The following is a 26,402-nucleotide window of genomic DNA, read 5'->3' as shown; positions in this document are numbered from 1 at the left end:
AGAAAGAAAACAATACCTAATTCATCTTTCAATCTGCTTGTTGCTGACTCATTGCTTTGTATAGAATAATAGTTCAAAAATTCCAATGAATTTAAAATAAATTTTTCCTTAAATTTTATATTCCAGTTTACACAATGAGGTGAGAGGCACAAACAAAAGATAGATTTGATAGAAAAGAAGCTAAGACTGGACTGTTACCCTGATAGATCATAGAATGACTTTGTTTCTCAGTAAGAAAAAATAATTAGCAATCTTGAGCAATCAAGACAATGTATCTATATATGGTTATATACACACAAGCATATAAATAACTATATATTTAAATATACATCTGGAAAGCTAAGTGGCATGTGCATAGATCATCCAACCTAAAGTCAGGAAAACTCATCTTCTTGATTTCAAATCTGGTTTCAGCTACTTTGTGACTCTGGCCAAGTCACTTAACCCTGTTTGCCTCAGTCCCTCATGTGAGAGAAGTAAATGGTAAACCATTGTAGAATTTTTACCAAGAAAATTAAAAAATTGGACATGACTGACAACCAGGTATGTACACATATATGTATGTATATATGCATATAGATGTATGTATGTAAATAGGGAAAGGGGAGAGAGAGAGAGAGAGGGAGAGAGAGAGAGAGAGAGAGAGAGAGAGAGAGAGAGAGAGAGGGGGAGGAGAGAAGGAAGTAGGGAGGTATAATTAAACAATATTTAGCTGAATCCAAAGATTTAAATACCTAAAATACCTCACTTGCAATTTTCCGTTTTTGGATTTATTATTTAACATCTCAACATTTTCTAATATGATATAGATGAGTATTTCAAAATTTCAGGTGAACATGCTGAAGTATATAATTAAAATGATTCTTCTGGGTTACATCAAAATAAAATCTGGGATACACAAAAGACTGGGAAGTATAAGGTTATAATAAATCCCTGGATCTTTCAGAAAAATAAAGGCAAAGACCTAATGATTGTATTACTCCCTGGCAATATTAATTCTATACAAAGCTTTCTTTTATGTTTCCAAAGGAAGTTTTTTTATGAGAATAATTACTTGAAACATGAAGAAATAGCCAAATAAATTAAAAGTAAAGATCATTTCACTACAGGTATCTAAATGAACATGGAACTTTGAAACTAGATAGTTTCAAAAAATGACAGGAAACATTCCAGAGTTACTTGGAAGAATAGGATGGAGATGAGGAAGAAAGATTATGGGAACAGTGATGTCTGGAGATATTTAGCACATAAATAAAATTTTCATTTCATCATTATAAAGACCTCTATCAACATGATCTCTTACCAGAAACAAATATCCTCCTTGCAATACCAAATAGCAAAATTAATGCACAAAAGATTGATACTTGCCCAAATTTCAAGTTATGAAAGAACCTTAAATGCCATGTAGAAATTTGCCTATCCATAAACTTATTTTTTTGTTTTTTAAAGTTTAATTATACTTTTTCTTTTTTAACATGGAAATCATTTCTTGAACCATCTCTCCCATTAAATTGTCTTCACTAATATGGAAGAGGTTTAGCACAATTGACCAAATTAGCTTGACACTTCGTGAAACATTCCATTCCAGGAGACCCCCATCTTTCTTCTGGAAAAAAAATGTGCTGACTTTAGTCAGAAAGTTGTAGCTGATTATAGCTTATCTACTTTTAATTATTGTGATGCTTGTGTTTGCAAGATACTAGTTTCAATACATTATAAAAATTATTAAACTTCTTTAGAATATGTCAGTGAAGTCATTGTCACTTTCAGCTACATAATATTTTTGGATTATTCCTTGACCCAGACTTTAAAAAAAAAAAAACCTTCTATAGTAAGAATGTCTTCTGTCATATGACTAGGAGTTCAGTGAAAAAGTTGCCTTTCTCATTGGACAGTGGCAATGTGCCCAGCACTTTTTGTTCTTGATTTTGTGCTTTGTGCTTTATGTCATTTTAATTATTATTGTTTATAGTGATGATGTTTTAATTGTTGATATAGCACCCTAAGCATTTTTGGAAGGTTCATAATAATTAAAAATATTATTATAATAGCAACTAGAAAGCCAAGAGATAGCCTGTGGCTCATTATAGCAGAGTTCTTGTGGGAACTAATTGCACAAGAATCAACAAATTTCCTCTGGGGCAGTAGGAGATAAGATTAAAAAGAACATAATCTTTTTTTTCCTACTCCCCATCTACAGTCTTGCTGCTCCTTTATGCCTCTGTGACTAATAGTGTTTACTATTTATTTCATCACTCACAAAGTCAGCACACTTCCACTTCTTCCCACAAGCACAGTGACATTATTTTACTCAGTTGAACACACAGAGAACTAATAAACTCTTCACAGTCTTTATATTTCGAAAGTATGTGTGAAGGACCTGTCTTATTTCTGAAAAACATTTTAACTTGATTTAATATTTGCTTTTTTGTTTTCAAATTTGTTGCTTGTCTTTGATGGGGAAAATGTTTTTCATTTGAACTTACAGGTATTTGAAGAAATGCCTTCATATTTATTCCCATTTAACTTCTATATTTGTGAACTACATTCTATTATAGTTATGCTATCACTGTAATCATCACAAGTTTAAAAAACATAGATCTTTACAAACAACTCGTTTTAAAAAGTTATTTGCATAGATTATCTCATTTGAACCTTGCAATAACCTTGTAAGCCAAATACCATGGATATCATCATTATCATCACCATCATCATCAACATTTTCCATTAAAATTTCCAGATTAGGAAACTGAAGCTTAGATAAGTTAAATGCTATACCTATAATAATATAGACACTAAGTGTCTGAAACATAATTACCTGGTCAGGTATTCCTCAATCTAAACTCAGTATATTGTTGAATATCCTACATGTTAAATGAGATTTTCTTTCTTTGCAATATAAAACTCATTTCAATGACAAAAAAATGGCTATTCTCTTGAAAACATAGCATGAAATTTCTCTAAAAAATCTTAACGTAGCCAAAGTACATTAATGAACTTCACTACTAAGGGAAGCCAGAAACAGGAATAACCTATCTATTTTATTTCCCCTATCAAGAAAAATACACAGAGTTCTTGTTTATCTCTTAAATTCATCAAAACCCACTGATATCATGCATATGAGAAAATTAAATACAATCTTCTATACTTTCAAAGTCTTAATCATTGAGAAGGCCATGTCAACTTCACAATTTAAGAATACATCCAAGAAAATTTATCTAGTTGCAATACATCTGTCAACTAAAAATGAGTCACTTCTTCAATAGAGTCATGTTGGAATTATAAAAGCACTATAAAAACGGTTGATTGAAAATGCTGATTGAAGATATTCAAAGTGTCCTATAATGGCTTTCTCATAACACCATTGACAATTAATGCTAATTTGTATGTCTAGGATCAAGGGCATATGCATAAGGGTCAGCTTATCTAGTTTATTTGTGTTCTGAGAAACAATATATGAGACTGGTTTAGATAAGATAATGTGATATTCACTGTTATTCCATTTTGATAGAATGATTTCAAATGAAAAATAATACATTGGAATTAGCTTCTTTCCCAGTCAAGAAGGTTTAAGACATCAACAGAAAAGAACACATAAATGATGTTTCCTTCTGAAACAGAAAAACTTCTCTATTACTGTCTGGAAAGAACAATAAAATACTGATTTATTGGTTTTCCTTTTCTTGGTAGCCAGGCAGAATATAAGACTATTGTATTCTAAAATGGAGTCACTGCAAACTCATGCTGAACCTAATTGGTTACTTCAAGGTCAAAAAAATCTCATGTCTTTATCAAATTATTTCTGTTTGGGGGTCTAGGATGTATTGAGAGGACTTATACTTTACTTTTTATAATTTCCTCTTTAGCTCAAGAAAAATAGTCAAGTAATGAACAATGACATTCTCAAAGAGTGAGAGAAGTAGACTTGAATCAGATATAAAAACAGCAACAACAAATTAAGCAAGTAATATAAACCAGAAGATAAGATTTGGAATTCAAGCAGGATTCCTTTTTATCATGTGCTTTGACATTTCTGTGATAACTGAAAAGAATCATAATTAGAATGGACTCAATTTCCTTCTCTCTCACTTTGTATTTTACCTGGCTTATGACTAATGGAAATAGGAAGAATAATCATCAACATTTGACACTGCTTCCTTCCTTGTTGTCTTGTCCCTTTAGAAAGTCTGAATTTGAAAGAGAAAATTGTGGGGTGGGGTGTTGTTCTAATCAATGAATCACTGAGAACGGACATTTTTCTCTAATATGTGATAATCCCTTCACAGCAGATTCTTCTTCATGGAAGAATAATTAATCTAAATAAATAAAAAATTGAACTGACCTAATATAACTTTTTCATATATACATATATCATTCATTTAGGTTTAAATAGAAGTGTTTTATACATACATATATATATATATATATATATATATATATATGTACTTAAGAAGCATATATTTCAATAGGCCACACAGATAGGTAATTATTAAGTGTCTGAGACCAAATTTGAACCCAGGTACTCCTGACTCCAGGGCCGGTGCTTTATCCACTGCACCACCTAGCCGCCACAGAAGTTAGAACCTTAGAAGTCATCTGGCCAACATTCTCACTTTAGAAATGAGAAAAATGAATCATAGAAACTTTCCCCAAACTACACAGGCATAATTTACAGAAATGGCACTTGAACCTCAAAATTAGCATTAGAATTTCCTGGGATACAAGAGTCAACATGACACAAATCTTCCTATTTCAGAAGTGCCAAGAGGGAGAATGCTGTAGTGTATAGAGGGCAGTATGGGAGAAAGGAAGACTTCAACATCTGTATCTGATGCATATTAGTTGTATGACAATGGGAATAATCCAGAGCTTTTCAGAGGTCCAACAATCTCTCTAATACTGTAAGAAAGAGCGGCTATATTTCTACAGAGTTCTTAATTCAAGGGAAATCTAGTTTGAATTAAAAAACAAAGAAATTCATCAAGATGATTAAAATGAGGCAATATGATGAGGCAACAGAGTAGATATTATAATATTTACCATGAGATTACATGGTATTTGGGTGACATTGAATTCTTCAATCAATAGAGTTCTAATCTGAAGTTGTTTCAGAACCTTAAAGACTTCAAATACAGTAGATGGATTGTCTACAATGTGTCAAGCTTGATATATTTAGAAAAGCTCATGACCAGAAGATTTATGATAGCTATTGAGAGATAGCGATTTGTAGCATATAGAGAGTTGGCCTTAAAGTCAAGAGTGCTTTGATCTGGACTAGTGAATGGATTCAAGTTGCATCTCTGACTCTTACTGTTCATATGATACTGTCCATATCTATATACTATAGCATTCTCCCTCTTGGCACTTCTGAAATAGGAAGATTTGCGTTCTATCGACTCTTGAGTCCCAGGAAACTCTAACTGTAATTTTGAGGTTCAAGTTCCACTTCTTTAAATTATGTCTGTATATTTTGGGGCAAGTTTTTGCGATTCATTTTTCTCCTTTCTAAAGTGAGAATGTTGGTTCTAAATTCTAATCTCTTGTTCCCAAATAGATGAAATAGAAAGACATCTTACCTCCAGGTCCCAACCAATTACCAAAGAAAGGGATCTTTTCCTTTTTTTTTGTCATTGACCCCTTTGTAGGCAAACTGAGCCTCAGGCCTCTTTCTATTCAATTTTTTAAATGTATAAGATATATTACAGATATTATTTAATGTTTGTCCTTCATCTTTGAAGAAGATCATAATATAAGTGAGGTACTGCCATCACAAGCCCATGAATTGTATTTGATTGAAAGGGGGTCAGCTTCTCTTTCTCCTCCAGAGTCATCTGGGTCCAGTGGTCAGATATAAACCAGGACTACTGGAGATGACACTGGATGTGAGGCAATCAGGGTAAAGTAACTTGCTCAAGGTCACAGTAAGTGTAAGAAATTGGATTCAAATTCCCATCCTTGGTTTCAAGGCCAGTGTTCTATCCATTGTGTCATCTAGCTACCCTAAGATATAATACATAAAATTATGAAGAAGGCTAGTTATATTAAAATACTGTTTTTTATTTTTAATTTGATGACTTGAAGTTAAGAATCTCAACTCTGACTCTACAAGGCACATCAGCTGGGCATCTACTTTGGTAGAAGAAGCTTCCTCTCTTAAGAGTTCACTGTAGGGACAGCTAGGTGTCACAGTGAATAGAACACCAATCCTGGAGTCAGGAGGACCTGAGTTCAAATTTGACCTGAGACACATAATAATTACTTAGCTGTGTGAATATAATTACCTAGCTGTGTAAAATTACCTAGCTGTGTTAAAAAAAAAAACTAAAAGAAAACAAAGTTCATTGTAGGCCAGCTAGGATGGCACAGTGGAGTCAGGTGCACCTGAGTTCAAATCTGACCTCAGACACTTTATAATTTCCTAGCTCTATGACCTTGAGCAAAACACATAACCCCATTGCCTTGCAAAAGCCAAAAAAGAGTCCATTGTACCACTACCTTATTATACCCATTCAATTGGCTATAGGACAGAAAAAGAAAATGGCAACTGTTGGAAGAGATAAAGGGAAATTGAGACATTAATGCCTTGGAGGAGGAGTTGTTAAAAGATTCAATAATTTTGTAAAGCATTTTAGAACTATGCTCAGAGCTCTATAAAACCATGGCTACTCTTTGATCTAGTAGTACCATTGCTAGGTCTATATTCCAGGAGAGATGAAATACAAGAAGAAAAGAATCTATACAGAGGGCAATATTTATAGTAGCTCTCTTCTGATGGCAGGGAGCTAGAGATTGAGGAGAGCCTATCAGTTGGGGAATGGCTGTCCAAATTGTGGTATGTGATTGAGATGAATTTCTATTCTTCTATGGGAAATGATAAACAGGATGGTCACAGAAAAAAATTACATGAGCTGGTACAATGGGAAATGTATTATATAAAAAGGAACAGAAATATTGCAGGATGATCAGCCCTACCTTTTCTTTGCAAGACTGTGATCCAAGAGAACTCTGAAGTACTTATGATAAAAAATGCTATCTGTCCCAAAGACAGAGCTATCTGAATATAGACTGAATATAGACACAACTGTCTGAATATAGATGAAACCATACTTTTTTCTACTCATTTTTTGAGGTCTCTCTTTTGTGTGTGTATGTGAATGAAGCTATGTATACCTTTCTATGGCTATGATTTCTCAAAGGGCAGTTAGGTGGTATAATGGATAGAGAACTGACCTTGGATTTATGAAGATGGAAGTTCAAATCCAGCCTCATACACTTGCTGCTTACTAGCTGTTTGACCTTGGGCAAGTCAACTAAACCCAATTGGCTCACATCCAGGGCCATTTCCAGTCATCCTCATTTACATCTGACCATTGAACCCAGATGGCCTTGTAGGAGAAAGTGAGGCAGGTGACAGCACAGCAACCCCTCACTTAAGTCCAATTCACATACTAGTCATGGCATCATCTACCTGATGTTGTGATCTTCAAAAATGAAGGACAAGCATTATTATGAATTCTCAAAGAAAGAGAATACAGTAGGTGCAAGGAAGAGAATTTGGAGCTCAAGGTTTTGGAAGCAAATGCTGAAAATTGTTTTTGCATGTAGGTGGCAGAAAATGTTTTAAACAATTTTTTTAAAACTTCACTATTCCAGTGAAATAATACATTCTGTCCAAAAAGAAAAGCCATGCCCAATTTTAAATTGTATTCAATTTATTTTACTCTCCTCACTTCACTTCTCCATGAGATGACTGTATTCTTGGGTGTATAGAAAAAAAAAGATGATAATTTAATTTGAATTTATTTGCTTAGTCTATCTTCCTCATCCTCTTACTTTTGCCTCTCCTGTCTCCCTCTTTATTGCCTTTCCTTTTATCACTTCCTTCCTTTTGTCCTCCATTCTCTCATTTTTCTATTTTCTTTCCCTGATTTCTTTGTCCTGTTTTTCTTCCCCCCTTTTCTATCATCCTTTCCCTTATCCCTTTCTCTATTTTTTTATCCCTCTCCTTTTCTTTATCTCATAATTTTTCATGTTTTCTTCAATAACTCCAATAGGGTCATATTTTTGGCAGGTCTTTGCTATGTAATCTTGTAAATTGTTTTCGTGAAGATAGATTTTGGGCATTTTTTTCATTACTTTGTAAAGGGAAATATTTCTTTTTAAATTTCAGACAATGCCAGGACAAGTCAAAGAGGAAATACCCATCACTGTAGAGTCTGTTAAGGAGAAAAAAGGAAAGTCAGAAATAATAGTGGTACTCTCATAACTGGATTTTGAATCTATTCCAAAAGGCCCAGAGCCAGATCTGCTAGCCCTTAATGGATGTTTTGAGTACATAGTAGGAGGATTGGGGATGGATGTTGATGCCATTTGGACATCTGCCTCTGTCTTACAGTACTGCTCTTTTGGCAATAACTGCCAGAACTGCCAACCACATTCCTTTTTCTGCATCTGGTCATGGTGCAGATCTGAGCTTCTTGCTTTACATATTATTTCTTTCAACCCCTTTATTATTTTGCCTTGACTGTTTCTCTTTTGTTGCCCAAAAACTTCCTCCTTCTGCTTCTCAATACTACAAATATATTTTTGCATAGAACTCAGTCCCCACTTCTCATGACAGAAACAGTCTCTTCTAAATTCTATGAAACCAAACTTGAAAAGCTCTGATGGCAAATTATTCAACTTAAAAATTCAAAGGGGATAAAAGTGAAGGATGGGATACCACACAGGTTAGATAGATAGGAAATGGATCTCTTTAAAGGCCTTATATTTTTCCACTTTTCCTTTACATTTTGGATAAGTTCCCTGCATTTCATTTCCCATTTGTGCTTTGGCAAACTGAAAGATGGATCTGCAACTATTTCCCCTTTTGACCTTAATCAAAATTCATTTCTGAATCCCTATTAAAATAATAGAAAAAGACAAATTTTGTGTCTTTGAGAAAGTGGTAGACATTTAGATTCATAAATCCTTAGTTCAGAAGAAGTCATTGTATACACAAGGAAACTGAGACCCAGATATGCTAAATAATTAGATATAATGAGATGAAAAAGTAGGGGGAGAGAACTAAAGGAAAAATATGGGGAAAATAAAAGTAAACAAGTGCCATACAATACATCAAAGAGCATTTCTTCTCCTCCAAGACTTGAAGGCTAGAATGTCATCCATGTCTCTCTCTTTAATTTATTTGAATGTATTTTAGCCACCATTGTCAAGTGGCAATCCAAATGTCGTTGCTTGCATGAACAGAATAACTTTTCTCTACTCTGAGTGGAGTCTATTTTTAAGCCATTTAAACCTATAACATAAAGCTTAATGGAAATTTTTCACTATCCATATCAATTCATCAATTTGTGAAACAAAATTTAAAAATTGAAGTCAACAGTATACTTTATGACTTGAATTCATATAGATGTACATTGGGAGTTTTATAATGTCTCTAATTTCTACGGAAAGAGATTGTAAACTGAGTCAACAATGCCTTGGAGTCAGGAATTTCCAAGAATAGACTTTTTAAAATTATTATGCATTTATTTTTATATTTTTCATACATATGCACTTGTATATTTTAAGTTAAAAATGTCCTTCCACCCTCCTTTCCCACACCCTCCCCTCAGTGGTAAAGTCAGGTTAGTATTGTATAGTCCTATTTTTGACAAACGTTTAAAATTAGTCATTTTCAGTATGAAGAATTAGGATTAAGGGAAAGAGATACACAAAAGAAAATTTTTATAATTGTTCATCAAATTCTGAAGGGTTTTGGGGGGCTTTTTTGTTTTAAGAATAAACTTTTAACAGGGTTACTTTGGGATAAGTTTGAACTTTTCTGGTGTGGAAGTTCAAATCTACCCTTCCTTTTGTCTGTCTCATTTTTTATTTTTCCCTTGAGAAACTTTCTACCAGCTGTTCATTCACAGAGCACTGAGTAGACATACTCAATTAAGAATAATTACCTGCCCTATGAATATTTCACAATGGACTTCAGAAATTAGAACTTTGGAGTTACAGGTTTTATGACCAAAGTGTACTTGTGATCATGAATAGGAGAACTGAGATGGAGAACTGAGGCAGATAACTCCCTCCTGATTCTCCAGAGAATGTTAAATTTGCTGAAAAAGTCCTGTAGATATTTCTCACATAATATTTTTAAAACATTACTTTTTTTACAAAAACAGAATTAAAAATAAAACCTTATGCAATCAATTTCTTTTGAATTTACTTTCATTTCACTCACCCATGTATCAACTTTAGTTTTATCCATTATTTTTCTCCCATAATTTAAAAAGCAACTAAAAATTCTTGGAAATTCTATGTCTGTGTATTTTTTGTATGATGGTTGCCTTCTTTTCATTCAAACAACCACTCCCTAAGCAAATTTATAGGCAAATTTCATAGCACTGCAATCAGGCCAGGTTTCAAGGTCATGGAGCAATGGGGAACTGAGAAAAGGAGACAGTCAGACTTGCATTGTGAAACCTGTGCCTTCTTATCTGATCTCATCTAATGTTAGAGAATCAAACACACACACACACACACACACACACAAACAAACCCTTCTGTAATTGTCCATTTCTCAGGACATGAAAATTTTTTCTTAGGTATCTTAGAAGGAAAGTAGCAAATGGATATTTAAATACTCAGTTACATAATCAATCAATCAATCAATATTTATTTTGACCTGATATGTGTCAAGATTTGTCATAGGTTTTGGTGATACAAAGGCAAAAATGAAATTTTCAAGAAAATTATAGTTTTTTGGGGAAACAATGGATAGTTGTATATATACACAATAAATATATATGCCTTTAAAAATTTTATATTCATTCTATGAATTCACATAAATGTACATATACATTTAGTTACAAACATATCAAATATTTATAAAACTGTACAAGGTAATTTTGGGAGAAATACTAAAACTAGAGGAAAAAAGACTAGTTTTTTTGAAAGTGGTATTTGAATTGATCCCTAAAACCAAACAAAACAAAAAGTAAAAATGAGGGAGTCTGAGAGTCACAAATGAGAAGGACATTCTAGACAAAGGATTCACAATGTTAAGATAGAGAGGGGAAAGCATCAATAGTTAGATGGCCAGCTTACCAAAAATATAGTGTTAATGAAGGAAAATAGAATGTAAGGTGGTTTGAAAGGTAGGTTGAGAGAGACAAGTAAGGGGCACAGTGAATGGAACATTGACCCTGGAGTCAGGAGGTTCTGAATTCAAATCTAGTATCAGACATTGACTGTGACTGAGCAAGTCAGTTTACCCAGATTACCTCAGGGAAAAAATAAGTCTGGATCAGTGTGTGAAGGTTTTTAAATGTGTAATATAAGTATAAGTATATGACTGTTGAAGCTTATAGGTAGGCTGCAGAAACAGTATAGTTGTGTGTGTATACACAATAAACATATTGTCTATTTCATCATTATATTCATTCTATGAGTTCACAAAAATGTACATATACATATAGTTACAAACATATCATATATATACAAAAACTGAACAAGATAATTTTTGGGGAAAATACTAAAAAGTAGACAAAAGAATATTGACTTTGGAGTTTATTGAATAGGAGGCTGACATAGTCAGGTATGAGCCAAAGTAAAACTACTTTGGCAACTATATGGATCATGGATTATAGTAGAGAGAGTTGAGGCAGGGAGGATTATCAGGAGGCTATTTCATCATCCAAGGAAGAAATAATAATAAGATCCTAAACTAAGGTAGTGGTTGTTTGAGTGGAAAGAAAGAAGCCAAATACAAAAGACACATAGAAATAGAATTTACAAGAGTTAGCTTTTGACTGCTTGAAGTATGGGTGAAAAAATCAAGGTTGATACATGGGTGAGAGGAAGGAAAGCATACAAAATTGATTTCATGAGTTTTTGATTTTGTTTCTGTTTTGAGAAAAAAGATGGTACTCTTTATAAAATATTATGTTAGATATACCTATAGCACTTTCTTTTGCAAATGTTCAAAAAGATAATAAAGTATATTAGAACTCAAAAGAAAGATCCAGGGTATCTGTCTATTTTTCCATCTATTTCTCTCTCTCTCTCTCTCTCTCTCTCTCTCTCTCTCTCTCTCTCTCTCTCTCTTTCTCTCTAACTCTCTCTCTCATCTATGTCTATTTACATATATGCATGTATATGTAGTACACATATAATATGTGTGTATATAGACACACATATATATAGCAAGAGATTATAAGCAAACTCTTGTAAGCTCAAGGCAAGAGGAACTAGTTTATTTCCATTTTTTCCCTATAGAAAGGAAAAGCAAAGTAGCCATGGTATTTTTACAAATTATATGAATACCTGAAGGATAAACTTGAAAAACGGGAAATTCCAAATGTGAGATGAGATTATAGTGAGCCATATAAATGCATACATAAATACATTTGGGTGCATACTATATACACACTGCAAAGAAAGGTATTAATGTTCACTTTGAAAATGATCTTTCTTAATTTATATTACATTTTTTTCAACAAGGAGTCAACCTTATTATGATCCATGTTCAGAATAGAATCAGTATGCTCCTTAAAACCAATGACAACCTTTTACTTTTGTCTTTGTATCCCCAGAGGCTACCCAATGACTTCCATGTTGTAGGGACTTATCAATACTTTTGAGGTTTTTTTGGATGTCCACTTAATAACAATCTCTTATAGTTCAAAGGAATTTACAGATTATGTAATCCATATTGTCATCTAAAACATTCCAGAATCCTTGACATTAACCAGTCAACCTCTACATGAAGACTTCCATTAAGATTACTTTATATCAACCCCATTATGTTGATGGACAAATCTAGTTATTTGCAATTTCTTCCAGAGATAGAACTGAAGCATATTTCCCTATATTTCTACCAACTGATCCTTGCTTTTTTAATGAAGATACAGAATAAACCTCCACTTACTCAATAATTCTTTAAATTTTTGAATACAGGTATATCCCCACCAACATTTTAGACAGTCTCAATGTTTTATGAAATACAGGTTTACTTATGTTGAGCAAGGGAGATTATTATCTCTTTTAATTTTTATCTTTATTTCCATTGAAACAAATATGGTAGTATAATATAAATTAATATATAATTATATTACATGTATTCCTGAAATTGGAGAGAAACCAAATTCTGTTGTTTTATTAAGAACAAAAATAAATTGTGGAAGGATTTCACTAAATTACTGCCAATAAGTCTTGCATCATATTTATGTCTTTTACTAGCAAATTTAAAAAAATCAATGGAAAATAAATATTTTTCTTTCACTGAAATGATAGCTTGTTTTGTTTGTGTTTGAGTAGTTGAGAAAGGTTGGATTATCTTGATTTCCTTATGGAGTCTTAGCTAGCATTCCTAGATGGGATGGACATCTTTGCGCTTTTTTTGCTTTCTATTAAATTTCAGTCATCTATGAGTATATCATTGCTGTTGATCATTTTCTTCATCCTCAAGGGGACACATTCTATTATCCTTCTGATGCATGAAAGCACAACCAGGATTCTGATTGCTCCTTCTGGAGGGCCTGACTTCCCTTTCCAATATGATCTCTATATTCTTTTTTCTTATTATCATGGCAAAATTCCTGCTCTCAATGCTGGACAAACCCGAGAAAGATTTGTGAAAAATATAAGGTTTTCAAAGTGTGGAAAATAACAAAATGTTTGGCATGTCATAAGAAAGATTTCTAGATCAAAAGGCCTCTGGTTTCATCAAACTATGTAGAGATTAAATCAAATGGATCATTTATTGTTTATTCAGTAAAGGGAATAGATGGCATTCTCTTTTTAGTTTATTAGACATTTCAAACAATTTTCAAGTATTTTTATTTGGCAGAACTCATATATTTTTGGAGCAAGTATGTGTTTCTCTTAATTTTAAAAATCATATGTAATTTTTTTTTAGGGTTTTGCAAGGCAAATGGGGTTAAGTGGCTTGCCCAAGGCCACACAGCTAGGTAATTCTTAAGTGTCTGAGACCGGATTTGAACCCAGGTACTCCTGACTCCAGGGTCAGTGATTATCCACTGTGCCACCTAGCCGCCCCTATCATATGTAATTTAAAGAAGGGCAATAGTTTAAGATTTTTTTCAGACAATAACTACTTTTACCCAAATATCCAATGAGCAGTCTGCTATTTGAGAACCTGAATGACCAGTTTCTGAACCCCAGAATCTTGAGTAGTAAAATGAACTTTTAATAGAAAATTGTACAGAAATCTTGGCTGATACATTTTGAAATAAAGTTCATACAGTAGATAGAGGGTTGTACTAGATGATTACTGAGGAGTTTTTAATTCAGCCATGTCATAAATATATTTATTGCATGCATGCAATGTTAATTCTAAATAGCCCTTGACACAGAGGAACTTATTAAAGTTCTCTGAAAAATAGGTGGGATTTTTAAAAGAAAATATACTTAGGTATAATTGGAAAAAGGAAAAGAAAAAGTAAGTGAACTTGAACTTTTAGATGTTAAAACATGTTTTAAATCAATACTTTAAATAGGGCAGTATGAGGGCATAGTCAAGAGTGCCAGACCTAGAATCAGTATTTCAGATTTGACCTCAGATGAAACTGGGCAAATCATTTAACAGATTCTTCTCAGTTCTCTCATCTGTACCATAAGCTTGTGAATGAATGACAATCCACTGTAATTTCTTTTCCAAGTAAATTCCCAAAAGGAAGGAAAAATTGGACATGACTGACAAACAACTAAGCAAATAAATAATAAAAATTTATGTGGCAGGTGGGTGACACAGTGTAGAGTGTTAGGCCTGGAGTAAGGAATATTGATCACATTTGGTCTCAAACATTTATTAGCTGTGTGACTTTGGGCAAGTCTTTTAATAGTATTTGTTCCAGTTTCCTTATCTGTTCTTGAGCTAGATAATGAAAAATCAAATACTTCTAGTATCTTTGCCAAGAAAATCACAAATGGAACAATGAATTGATCACAACTGAACAATGACTGAACAAATAAAAAACATTCATCAAAGTTTTCTGATATTATGCAAAGAAGTGAAAAACAGAGCATTGGAAGGGAATTGAGTGTCTAGAAACAGAACCGAATGTTATTGCATTCATTCTCACATATATTATATGTATATGTATATACATATAATATATGTATATGTATTATTTAGTATTTTATTTGTGATTAAGATATGTTTATATGTACATATATGAGATGATCTTGACAAAATTGTTTTATTACTGAATTATACCCTTGACACAAAATAAATCTAGAAAAAGAGCATGCTTTTAAGAAAGACCATTGTGAAAAATGACTAAAATGCTAAATATTCATTTTCTGTAATTCTTGTCATTGTCTTTCTATCACTGACTTTCCATGGAGGATCAATGATATATGACCCCAAAATCACAGTGTTACTAATGAAATATTCAGATGGGGCATTTGCTACCCCTTTCTTCTAATGTTTTGTTTCCTACTCAATTCCTGAATGTCTATAAAGTTATGTCAGTTCCATCATGGATTTTTCTCTCTGTGTTTGCTCAAGACAAGCCACTTTCGTTGACTTTATCCTTTTTTCCTAACTTCTTCATTGAATACTGAAGTGAACAGATTCAACACATAAAATCACTGATGAGATATCACAATAGGTCTGAAGATAAGTCAATTCTATTTATTATTTGCTATATACAGAATCATGTCCATACAATCTTAGGATGAAACTATACTGACTAAACTCACTTTATACACATTTCTTAAGCAGTACCTGTGATTCATGCAATGTGCTGGGCACTTGGGCTACAAAGGAAAAAGCGAAAGTCATTTTCTGCAATCACCCTAAATTCTATTGGGAAAAATGTATAAACAAAATGGATATACAAAAAAAAGAAACATATTGAGTGCAAAATTATTGTAGTTTTGAGGAGGTAGAGGATGTACTTACAGTTCCAGGGGTAAGGAAGTGTTTATTTTTAGTGCAAATATGTTATATCTCAACTGAGCTATTTTTTTGAATCTATACTTGCCTTCACCCTCCTCCATCATCTTGTGCAAATGAACTTTAACTCAAAATCAATGTGCAAATGAGCTTTAACTCTAAATCAATGTTTCCTAGGCTGCTGTGTATCTCTTTCTGGCAAAGGAAATGAAATGCTGGCTGAGGAAGTTTCTGGACTCTTTTGTCCTCTTCATTTTGGCTACTCTTTTGCATCTATTCTAAGAAATATTTAGCAGCAAATTCAGAATAAATTTAGGTCTCATATCACACCTTATACATAATTCCAGCTGGATCAAAGAACAAAATAAAAGAAGGTTAATGTTGGAATCTTATAAGAAGAGAAAGTCTCAATTTTGGAGGGCAGATAATTTTAGTCTATTAAATGAATAGAAAATAGAGTCAGACTAAGGAGCTAATGTTGAGGTAAAGTTATGTTCATTAAGAAAGAATATTAACAATATTTATAATGCTTTATGATATAATATATGGTATCTAGAATAATAGGAACTAAATTTAGAAGACATTGATACAAATATTTAAGGATCAATGTATTCCTGATAAGATATGTCATCAAAACATGTGAATGGACACTTTACAAAAGAGTATTCACATACTGAAAATGATAAATTAAAAATAATGTTCAAACTCAAAAAATAATCAAAGGAGCACAAAGTAAAACAACTTTCTGTTTCCGTTTCATACTTAACAAATTTTCAAAAATATCTACAATGGGCAAAACTCACGAAGGTGCTATTATTAAAAAAAAAAGATATGCTCACCATAATGGATGAAATCACCAATTAAATGACATATTTTAAGGAAGACATCATGAAGTGTCTTAGTGGAATTCCCATAAAAAATAATACATTCTTTTTAAATATTTCATGTTGGTGATCCCTCTATCAACATTATAAAGGGAATATGTGTCTAAAAATGAATATGTGTATTAAATGATTATTTGTAAGTGAACTAATAATATATTAATAACAGCATTTATATAACACCTGTGATGTGTCTGACCCTGTATTAAACACTTTCTAAATTTTATCTAATTAGATTGGAAGGACCTTCAGAGTATTGTGCTATTTTTATTCTCATTTTACAATTAAGGAAACTGAGACAAACAGGGTTAAGTGACTTTCCCAGGGTCACCTGGTTAGTAAGAGTCTGAGATCTGATTTGAATTTGAGTCTTCCTTACACCAGGCCTGGTGCTCTATGCACTGTACCAACTAGCTGTCTCACTTACTAGATGCCAAAAAATTGATAAAAATCTCTAAATATGCAAGCAGTTGGCTGATGCAGTGGACAAAGATTTGGACATGATTGAAAAAGCTGGACAAGAACAGAAACAAAAAACAGTTTCAAGTAGAAAAAATAAATACATTCCTACTTTCAAGCTTACATTCTAATGGGAAAAATAACACAGATAAGAGAAATTTGGACAGGGAGGAGAATTATTGGATAAGAGAATTATAGAGATGGCAGGTAAAGACATAGGTAGAGTGAATTAACATAAATCATTCCATAATAATGGCAGGGTTGGTTTTCTCATGGTTCATGGTTCCAGAACTGGAGGAATAGATAAGTTGTAGAAAAGGCACATTAAAACTAGTAAGATTTTTAGTGAGGTGATTTTGAAGTAGTTAGAGAAAAGAGAATAAAATGAAGAATGATCAGAGCTTTCAAGAAATAATACTTTAGGTCAGAATATGAAGCAATAGGAAGTCTGAATATTTTTGAGCACAGGAATAATATAGTATTATAGAACCAAAGATCCAGTACAGGAAAGGATATTAGAATTCATTTAGTTCATCCTCATTATTTTTCCCATAAGAAAACAGGACCTAAATTATTAAAGTGACATACTCCGACATTATGGAGATTTAATTTGGCAATTGGATCCAGAATAGACTGTAAAGAAGAGACAATAAAAGCAGAGAAACTAGTCCAGGTGTTAAGAAATCATGAACTAGGGAAATGTATTGGGGGGGGTGGAAAAAGAAAATATTGTCCCAGTGAAATTGGCAGGACTTGCTATATCTAACTGAGTAGATATTGAGGATTAAATAAAATGGAATGAATTGTTGAGAGAATGCATAAAACATGAAGTGAAAATGTCCCAAAATACATTCCTAGGGAATACCAACATTAAGAGACTTAATTAAAAGCAGCTTTTTCCAAAGTCCCTAGTTATCAAAACCAATGACCCTTTCTTAATCTTTATTCTCTTTAACAACCCTGCAGTTTTTGATACTGTTGATCCCTCCTTCTTGATACTCCCTTCACTCTAGATTTCCAGGTGGATGCCAATTTCTCTTGGTTCTTCTATTTATCTGACCTATTCTTCTCTAGTTCGTTTTTTATTTCTCCTTCAAATCACATCTTCTAAGCTAAGGTGTTCGTCAGGGTTTTAAGATCATCTTCTATTCTACCTCTATATGGCTTAATTTGATGATCTCATCATCATCATTCATGTACTCATCTCTATATTGATGATTGTCATATTTACCTATCCTGACCCAATCTTTCTGCTGAACTCCAAGCTCACATCTCCAACTGCATTTCAGAAGACATCTCAAAATGCCTATTCAGTAAATATCTTAAACTCAGTATGTCCAGAAATGGAATTCATTATCTTTCCCTCTTAATGTTTTCCCCCTATAAATAAATACCATTTACTCTGGAGGGCAGCACCATCCTCCCAATCTCTTAGACTTACAAGGAAGAAGTTATTCTTTTCTTCTCAAATCTCTCCATTCTTGCCATCCAAATGATTGCCAAGTCTACTTGTTTTCACCCTTGCAACATCTTTGCAATATATCTCTTTTACACCACTGATTCTTCCACTATTTTACAGGAGGTCCCTATCACCTCAAGCCTAAATTAATGCAATAGTCTCATAGGTCTGCCTATCCTATCTCTAGTCATCTAATCCATCCTCCATCAGCCATTAAGTGATTTTCCTAAAGCACAGTCTAAATCATATCATTCTGCTGCCCTCCTGCTCAATGAATTCCATTGGCTTACTATTGCCTCCAGGAGCAAACACCAAATGCTCTGTTGATCTTAACATCTCTTCTTAGGCTATCCACATTCTACCTTTCCATCTTCTTATCCATCATTCCCTGACATGTCCATTTCCTTTCCATGATATTACTTTACTCCTTGCTTTTCCAGGAGCAACATACTCCATCTCTTCACTCCCGATGTTTCTCTGGTTTTTCCTCATGCCTGAAATGCCCTCTTTGCTTCCCTCTACTGATGTCTTTACATTCTTTAAAATCCCACCTTTTTACAAGAAGCTTTCCCTAATCTTTCTTAAAATCAATACCCTCCCTTTTCTGGATGAATGGGACCTGAATTGAATTAAACTCATAAGGAAGTAACCTAAATTTTATGCCACTTGCACAATTTCAAAATAAGTCTGTTATCCTCTAAGAACATAGAAATGTTACCCAGTGGAAAAATACTGATTTTGGAGGCAGAGAACAGGGGTTTAACTCCTAACTTTGATGTTTATTATCTGAGTGACTGAGTAAATAGTTTAACCATTCTAAGGCTCTGTTTCTTTATTTACAAAAAGAAATTTTGTTTAATGAAGGGGCTTTATTACTTCTAGGTTTCTGATCCTATGATCATGGACTATATATGCATTAATAACATTTACAAATAACTTTCCATGATTACTTATGATTATGATTTATATGCATGCATGTATATGGTATATATATATATATATATATGTGTGTGTATAATTATGTAGGTATAATTAAATGCTGGATTTAATTTTAGATTACAGTACTGGCCACAGTGACTTGTACATTGTTAATGCAACATGAATTTGGGGTGATTTGATTACATTATTTTGTAACAGAGAGGATTCATCCATATTTTATGGAGTATGGAAGTGAGAATGGGAGAGTTATTCTAAAATAGCAAGTGAAGTCCTTTTGTGAGAGGGAGCTTCACAGGGTCGAGCTATAAAAATCCTGAGTAAACAGCCTGTAGCTTGGTCAACCCAATAATTCCATCAGTCTTAGCAACTGATGTGGTACACCGAACAATTGATTTGATTGTGGTGATGCAATTAATCATAGAGATGGCTGGAATGAGCAGTTCGGCATTGCCACAGTTTATTGACCATGAGTAGTCAAGGCTATAACCTCTGGGATTTTTTCAGTGTTATTCTTAGTCACAGAACTCTCCTGCTTCCCTCAAAGTTGCAGTTTGGAAAGAAATTTATGCTTATTGCTCCTATACTTTTTCTCCTCCCAAAGGAGAATAAAGTTCTTTACCTTCATCCCATTTTCCTTTGGTCACACATTTTACTTTCCAACCTTGACAGATGAAGGTCAGTCAGAAGGATATGATTATAGGTAGCTCTCCAAATGAGAGCACCAAAGAATCAACATGAAATGGTGGCATGCACCCGAATAAAGTTGAAAAGAATCTTTTCCCAAAAATGATCTGCAGAATCAAAATTACTTTATGACATTTTGGAGTGAGTAAAGCTATTTTTACTGAAGTAATGCAGGATTTGGCAGAAATTTATATCAATTGATAAAGGCGAAATATTGCTTTCATAGGTTCACACATAAAGTTCAAGTATTTCATTTTGGCTTCCGTTTTTTAAGTCATTTTCCTGCAAACTGGCAAATTTCTGCCTCGAGGAAACTGATGAAAATTCATATATGTTTTCATTCTTACAGTTACTGAGGAATAGTAAAACTTTTGCCTTAGATCAAACTTTTTAACATTTGAGGATAGGAAAAAGGATGAAAAAACAGCAAGCATCTCTTTTCAACTGTGAATATTCAAAGTGATATGTGCTTGTTTCCTACATTTTTAGACCACTGGAAGTTTTCCATAAACCTTTAAAATAGTCACTCTACAATAAATGCTCTAGAAATTGTATAGAGAAATAATCTAATGATTAAGAAAGCAGGATTATCTAAAATGCAAAGAATGATATTTATTCTTTGAGAGTCACAATTTCTTAATAATATATCATTTGACAGATAACTCAAATCTATCAGCTTCCAATACACCCTTGAGCCCCCTCTTGTTTTCTTAAGTGTACCTTTAAAATTATCACAAAACTATTTTCAAAATGCCTTCACAACCTATTAAACATTTATAGCAGAAATAAACTAAACTTTGAGCAAAATGATGTAATGAAAGTAATTATTCTTTAGCTGATACTTTAGTTCATAAAGGTTGAGCTAAAATTGATCTATTGATTATGAATTGACTATAATTTGATGATATTTAGGGCTCTGTGGAATTTCTAATGGGAGTGTTGAGGGGAATGTACCTACAGAGATCTGTGGGTATGAAGTGAGTATGAAGTAATGATGCTTTTAAATCAATCAATCAATCAATCAATCAGTCCCTGAAAATTGTAGTTCTACCAGAAAAAATAAGAAGAATATATCTTGTCAGAAGTTGAGTCCAAGTCAGATTTTAAACAATTTAGGAAGGAAAATAGGGATTATACTAAGAGAAGATAAGACTTTAGAGGATAAACAATACCCCATGAAGAGGTACAATGATCTGTTATAGTAGTGGGATAAAAGGGAGGGTGGGCACTGAGGAAATGTTACACTCAAAAGATTTGGCCCAAAGAGCTAAAAGCTTACATGCCTAATAGTGTTTAAAATTTTATTCTATCCTACACAGAAGTGGAGGGGGAAGGGGGCGGAGAAGAAATTGCTGATTAAAAGAGTGATAAAAGTAAAGGTAAAGCAAAAGTTAAAAAGAAAAATAAAATTGGAAAGCACTGTAAAGTAAAAGAGAAGAAAAAAAGAGAAAATGGCTATTAAAAGGATAGATTAAGAGGCAGTAGACAGAAGCAAAACATTGGTACATTGGTGAACAGGAATAAGGGAATAGAAAGATAAAAATGTAAATGGAGGAAGATAGCATGACCAGATATACAGAGTTAGTAATCAAAACTGTAAATGTGAATGATATGAACTTTCCCATAAAATAAACGTGGTTAGTAGAGTAGATTAAAAACCAGAATCCTATAATATGCTTTTCAAGAAATACATTTGAAGTAGAGAAATATATACAGGGTAAAGATAAAAGGCTGGTGCCAAATATATTATGCTTTAGCTAAAGTAAAAAAAAAATAAAAATTAACAATTTTGATCTAAGACAAAACAAAAACAAAAATAGATATTATTAAAATGTATAAGGAAGGAAACTACATCTTAAAAGATACCATAGACAATGAAGTAGTATCAGTATTACAAATTTGTGCACCAAATGTTTTGGCATGCAAATTCTTAGAGGAGAAGTTAAATGGATAGGAAGACATACATAGCCCAACTATAATAGAAAGCGATCTCAACCTCCCTCTCTCAGAATTAAATAAATCTAACAACACACACACACACACACACACACACACAGACACACACAAGAAGAAAGATAAGAAGTGAATATAATTTTAGAAAACTTAAGTATGATAGACTTCTGGAAAAAACTAACTATAGGGGATAGAAAGGAATATACCTTTTGCTCTGCAGTACCATGGACTAGGGTATGAAAACTTTAAAATTAAATACAGAAAGACAGAAATATGAAATGAATTCTTTAAGATCATAATGCAATAAGATTATATGCAAAAAAGGGCCATAGAATGATAAAATTAATAGAAATTAAAGAATGAGTGGATCAAATAATAATAAATGTTAGAACTAAACAATAATCAATGATAGAAACAATATTGTTTCATCCAAAACATTAGCAATAATGAGATATCATATCAAAAATTTTCAAATAAAACTAAAACAGTTTTAAGGAAATTTTTTAAAATCAAAGTACTTATATGAATAAAATAAAAAAGAGGAGATTAATTAATTGGGCATATAACAAAAAAGCTATAAAGTGAAAAAAAATTAAAAATCCACAATTAAATACTAAATTAGAAGTTCTGAAAAATCAAGGGAGAAATCAATAAAATTGAAAGCAAAACCATCAGGATTAATAAATAAACGTGATTTAGTTTTATGAAGAAATAATAAAATAGATAAAACTTTGATTAATCTGATTTTAATAAAACAAAGATCCAAATTCCTTGTATCGAAAATGAAAATTTTGAACTCACCAGCAATGAGGAAGAAGTTAAAGTAATAATTTAGAATTTTTTGCCCAGTTGTTTGACCATAAAATTTATAATCTAAGTGAAATGTATGGATATTTACAAAATCATAAGCTATCCAGATTAACAGAAGAAATAAAATTCTTAAATAGTCCTATTTCAGAAAGAGAAATTGAAGAAATCATCAATAAATTCCCTAATAAAAAATCTCCAGAGTAGATGAAGTGTCAAATGAAGTCTACCAAATATTCAAGAAACAATTAATTCCAATTCTATATAAACTATTTTAAAAATGGTTGAAAAAGTTCTGCCAAATTTGTTTTATGACATCAATATGGTATACATACATATATATATATATATATATATATATATATATATATATATATATATGCATTAATATATCAGGCAGAGTCAAAACAAAGACAATTATAGTTCTATTTCCTTAATTTTAAATAAAATTTTAGCAGACATCACACTTTGTTACTAGAATAAAACACCATGATAAGGATTTATTCACAAGAGGGAGGGATGCTTCAATATTAGGAAAATAATCACCATAATTGACCAAAATTAACAAATATCTTATTATTATCTCAATAGATGCTGAAAAACTTTTGACAAAATAAAACATACCTTACAATGGAAACACTAAGGGGACTAGAAATAAATTGAGTTTTACTTAAAATGAAAAGCAGTATCTATCTAAAAACTATCAGAAAGCTTTTCATGTAATGGGGGATAATCTTGATGCATTTCAAATAAGATGAGTGGTGAAACAAGGATATTCATTATCACCATTGCTATTCAATTTTGTATTAGAAATGCTAGCTTTAGCAATAAGAGTAGAAAAAGAATTTCAAGTAAATGGAATAGGTAACAGGGAAACAAAACTTCAAATCTTTGAGATATGATGGTATACTTGGAAAAACCTTAGGAAATCAATTTAAAAATACTTGAAATCATTAAAAAAAACTTTAGCAAAGTAGCAGGATACAAAATAAGCCTACAAATATGATCAGAATTTCTATAAATGAAATATAGAGGCCAAAAGCAAGAGATAGAAAGGGAAAAATTGCATTTAAGGAAATTGTATACAACATAAAGTACTTGGAAATCTACCTCCCAAGACAAACCCAGAAACTATATGAAACAATTACAAAATACTTTTCATACAAATAAATTCATATCTAATCAATTGGGAAATTATCAATTGCTCATGATGAGGCTGAGCAAAAATAATAAGAAATGACAATTCTACCCAAACTAAATCACTTATTTAGTGCCATACCAATCTAACTACTAAAAAATTATTTTATAGAGCTGGAAAAATTAGTAACAAAATTAATCTGGAGTAACCATAGAACAAGAATAACAATGAAGTTAATTTAAAAATGCAAAAAGAAGCTGGCTTACCTGTTCCAGATCTAAAACTATATTATAAAGCATCAGTCTTCAAAAGAGTCCAGTACTGCCTAAGAAAAAGAGAAGTAAATTCATGAATTAGATTAGATACAAAATAAACAGTAGTAAAAGACTACAATAATCTCCTGTTTAATCAATTCAAAGACACTAGCCTTGGGATAAGAAATTATTATTGACAGACCTGGGAAACTGGGAAATAGTATGGGAAAAATTTGGCATAGACCTGCATCTCACATCATCTATCAAAATAAGGTTGAAGGGGCAGCTAAATGTTGCAGTGGATAGAGTACTGGCCCTGGAGTCAGGAAGATCTGAATTCAAATCTGATTTCAGACACTTAATCACCTAGCTCTGTGTCACTGAGCAAGTCACTTAACCTCACTGCCTTTCAAAAACAAAAAACAAAACAAAAGTTGAAATGGGTACAGGATCATTTAGATGTAAAAAGTGATACCAAAAACCAATTAAGAGAACATATCTGAGGGGAGCTAGGTGGTGCAGTGACTAGAGCACTGGCCCTGGAGTTGGGAGGTCCTGAGTTCAAATTTGGTCTCAGACACTTAATGATTACCTAGCTGTGTGTCCTTGGGCAAGTCACTTGACCCCATTGCCTTGCCAATAAAAAAAAAACCTAGAAAAAATAAGATAACATATCTGGCAAATCTATAGAGAGGGGAGAATTTTATGATCAAAAAAAGAGAATATCATCAATTGCAAAATGGATGATTTTCACTTTATTAAATTATGAAGATTTTTATATATAAATCCAATACAGAGATTAGAAGGAAAATAGGAAGCTGGAACCAATTTTCACACCTAGTATTTCTGACAAAGACTCATGTCTAAAATATTTAGAGAACTAAATCAAATTTCTATGATTACAAGTCATTCTTCAATTGGTAAATGATCAAAAGATATGGAAGGTAGTTTTCAGATTAAGGAATTAAAACCATCTCTAGTCATGAAAAAATGCTCTAAATCATTATTGATTAGAGAAATGTAAATTAAAACAACTCTAAAGTACCACTTATGCCTATCAGACTGACTAAGATGACAGTAAAGAAAAAATGATCAATGTTGAAGAAGATGTAGGAAAATTGGGTCCTGCTGGAGGATTTGTAAACTGATCCAACCAATCTGGAAAGCAATTTGGTGCTGCACCCAAAGGGCAATAAAATGGTATATACTCTTTATTCCAGCAATATAACTACTAAATTTATATCCCAAAGAAGTAAAAAAGGGGAAAAGACCCACGTGTTCAGAAATTTATATAGTATCTCTTTTTTTTGTGACCAAGAACTGGAAATTGAAAGGATGTCCATCAATTGAGAAATGGCTGAGCACGTTATGGTAAATGAAGTTTATGGGGTACTATTTTTTCTCTGTAAGAAACCATGACCAGCTGAATTTTAGAGAAACATGCAAAGTCTTGCATGAGCTGATGCGAAGTGAGCATAATCAAGAGAATATTCTTCACATTATAAAAAATATTGTGAGATGATCAATGCTGATGGTTGCAACTCCTTTCATCACTTCACTGATCAAGGAAAATCCTGAGAGATCTATTATGGAAAATGTCACCTACATCTATAGAGAACGTCATGGAGTCTGATGTAGAACCAAGCATACGATGTTGACTTTTTTTTAAAACTTCTTTTACTTTTTTCTCTTTTACTCATGTTTTCCCCCCATTTGTTCTAATCACTCTTTCACAACATGACTAATTTTGAAATATGTTAAACATGATTGTGCACATTCAACTTTTACCAGATTGTTCACTATCATGGGAAAGGGGGAGGTAAGGAAGGATGGTATAAAACTATGTAATTCAAACTTGCAAATGGATTAATGTTAAAAAAACTACCTTTGCATATAATTGGAAAATATTTTT

The sequence above is a fragment of the Macrotis lagotis genome, chromosome X (genome assembly GCF_037893015.1).
Source record: "Macrotis lagotis isolate mMagLag1 chromosome X, bilby.v1.9.chrom.fasta, whole genome shotgun sequence".
Taxonomy (NCBI): domain Eukaryota; kingdom Metazoa; phylum Chordata; class Mammalia; order Peramelemorphia; family Peramelidae; genus Macrotis; species Macrotis lagotis.
Note: the sequence above shows the minus strand (reverse complement) of the source record.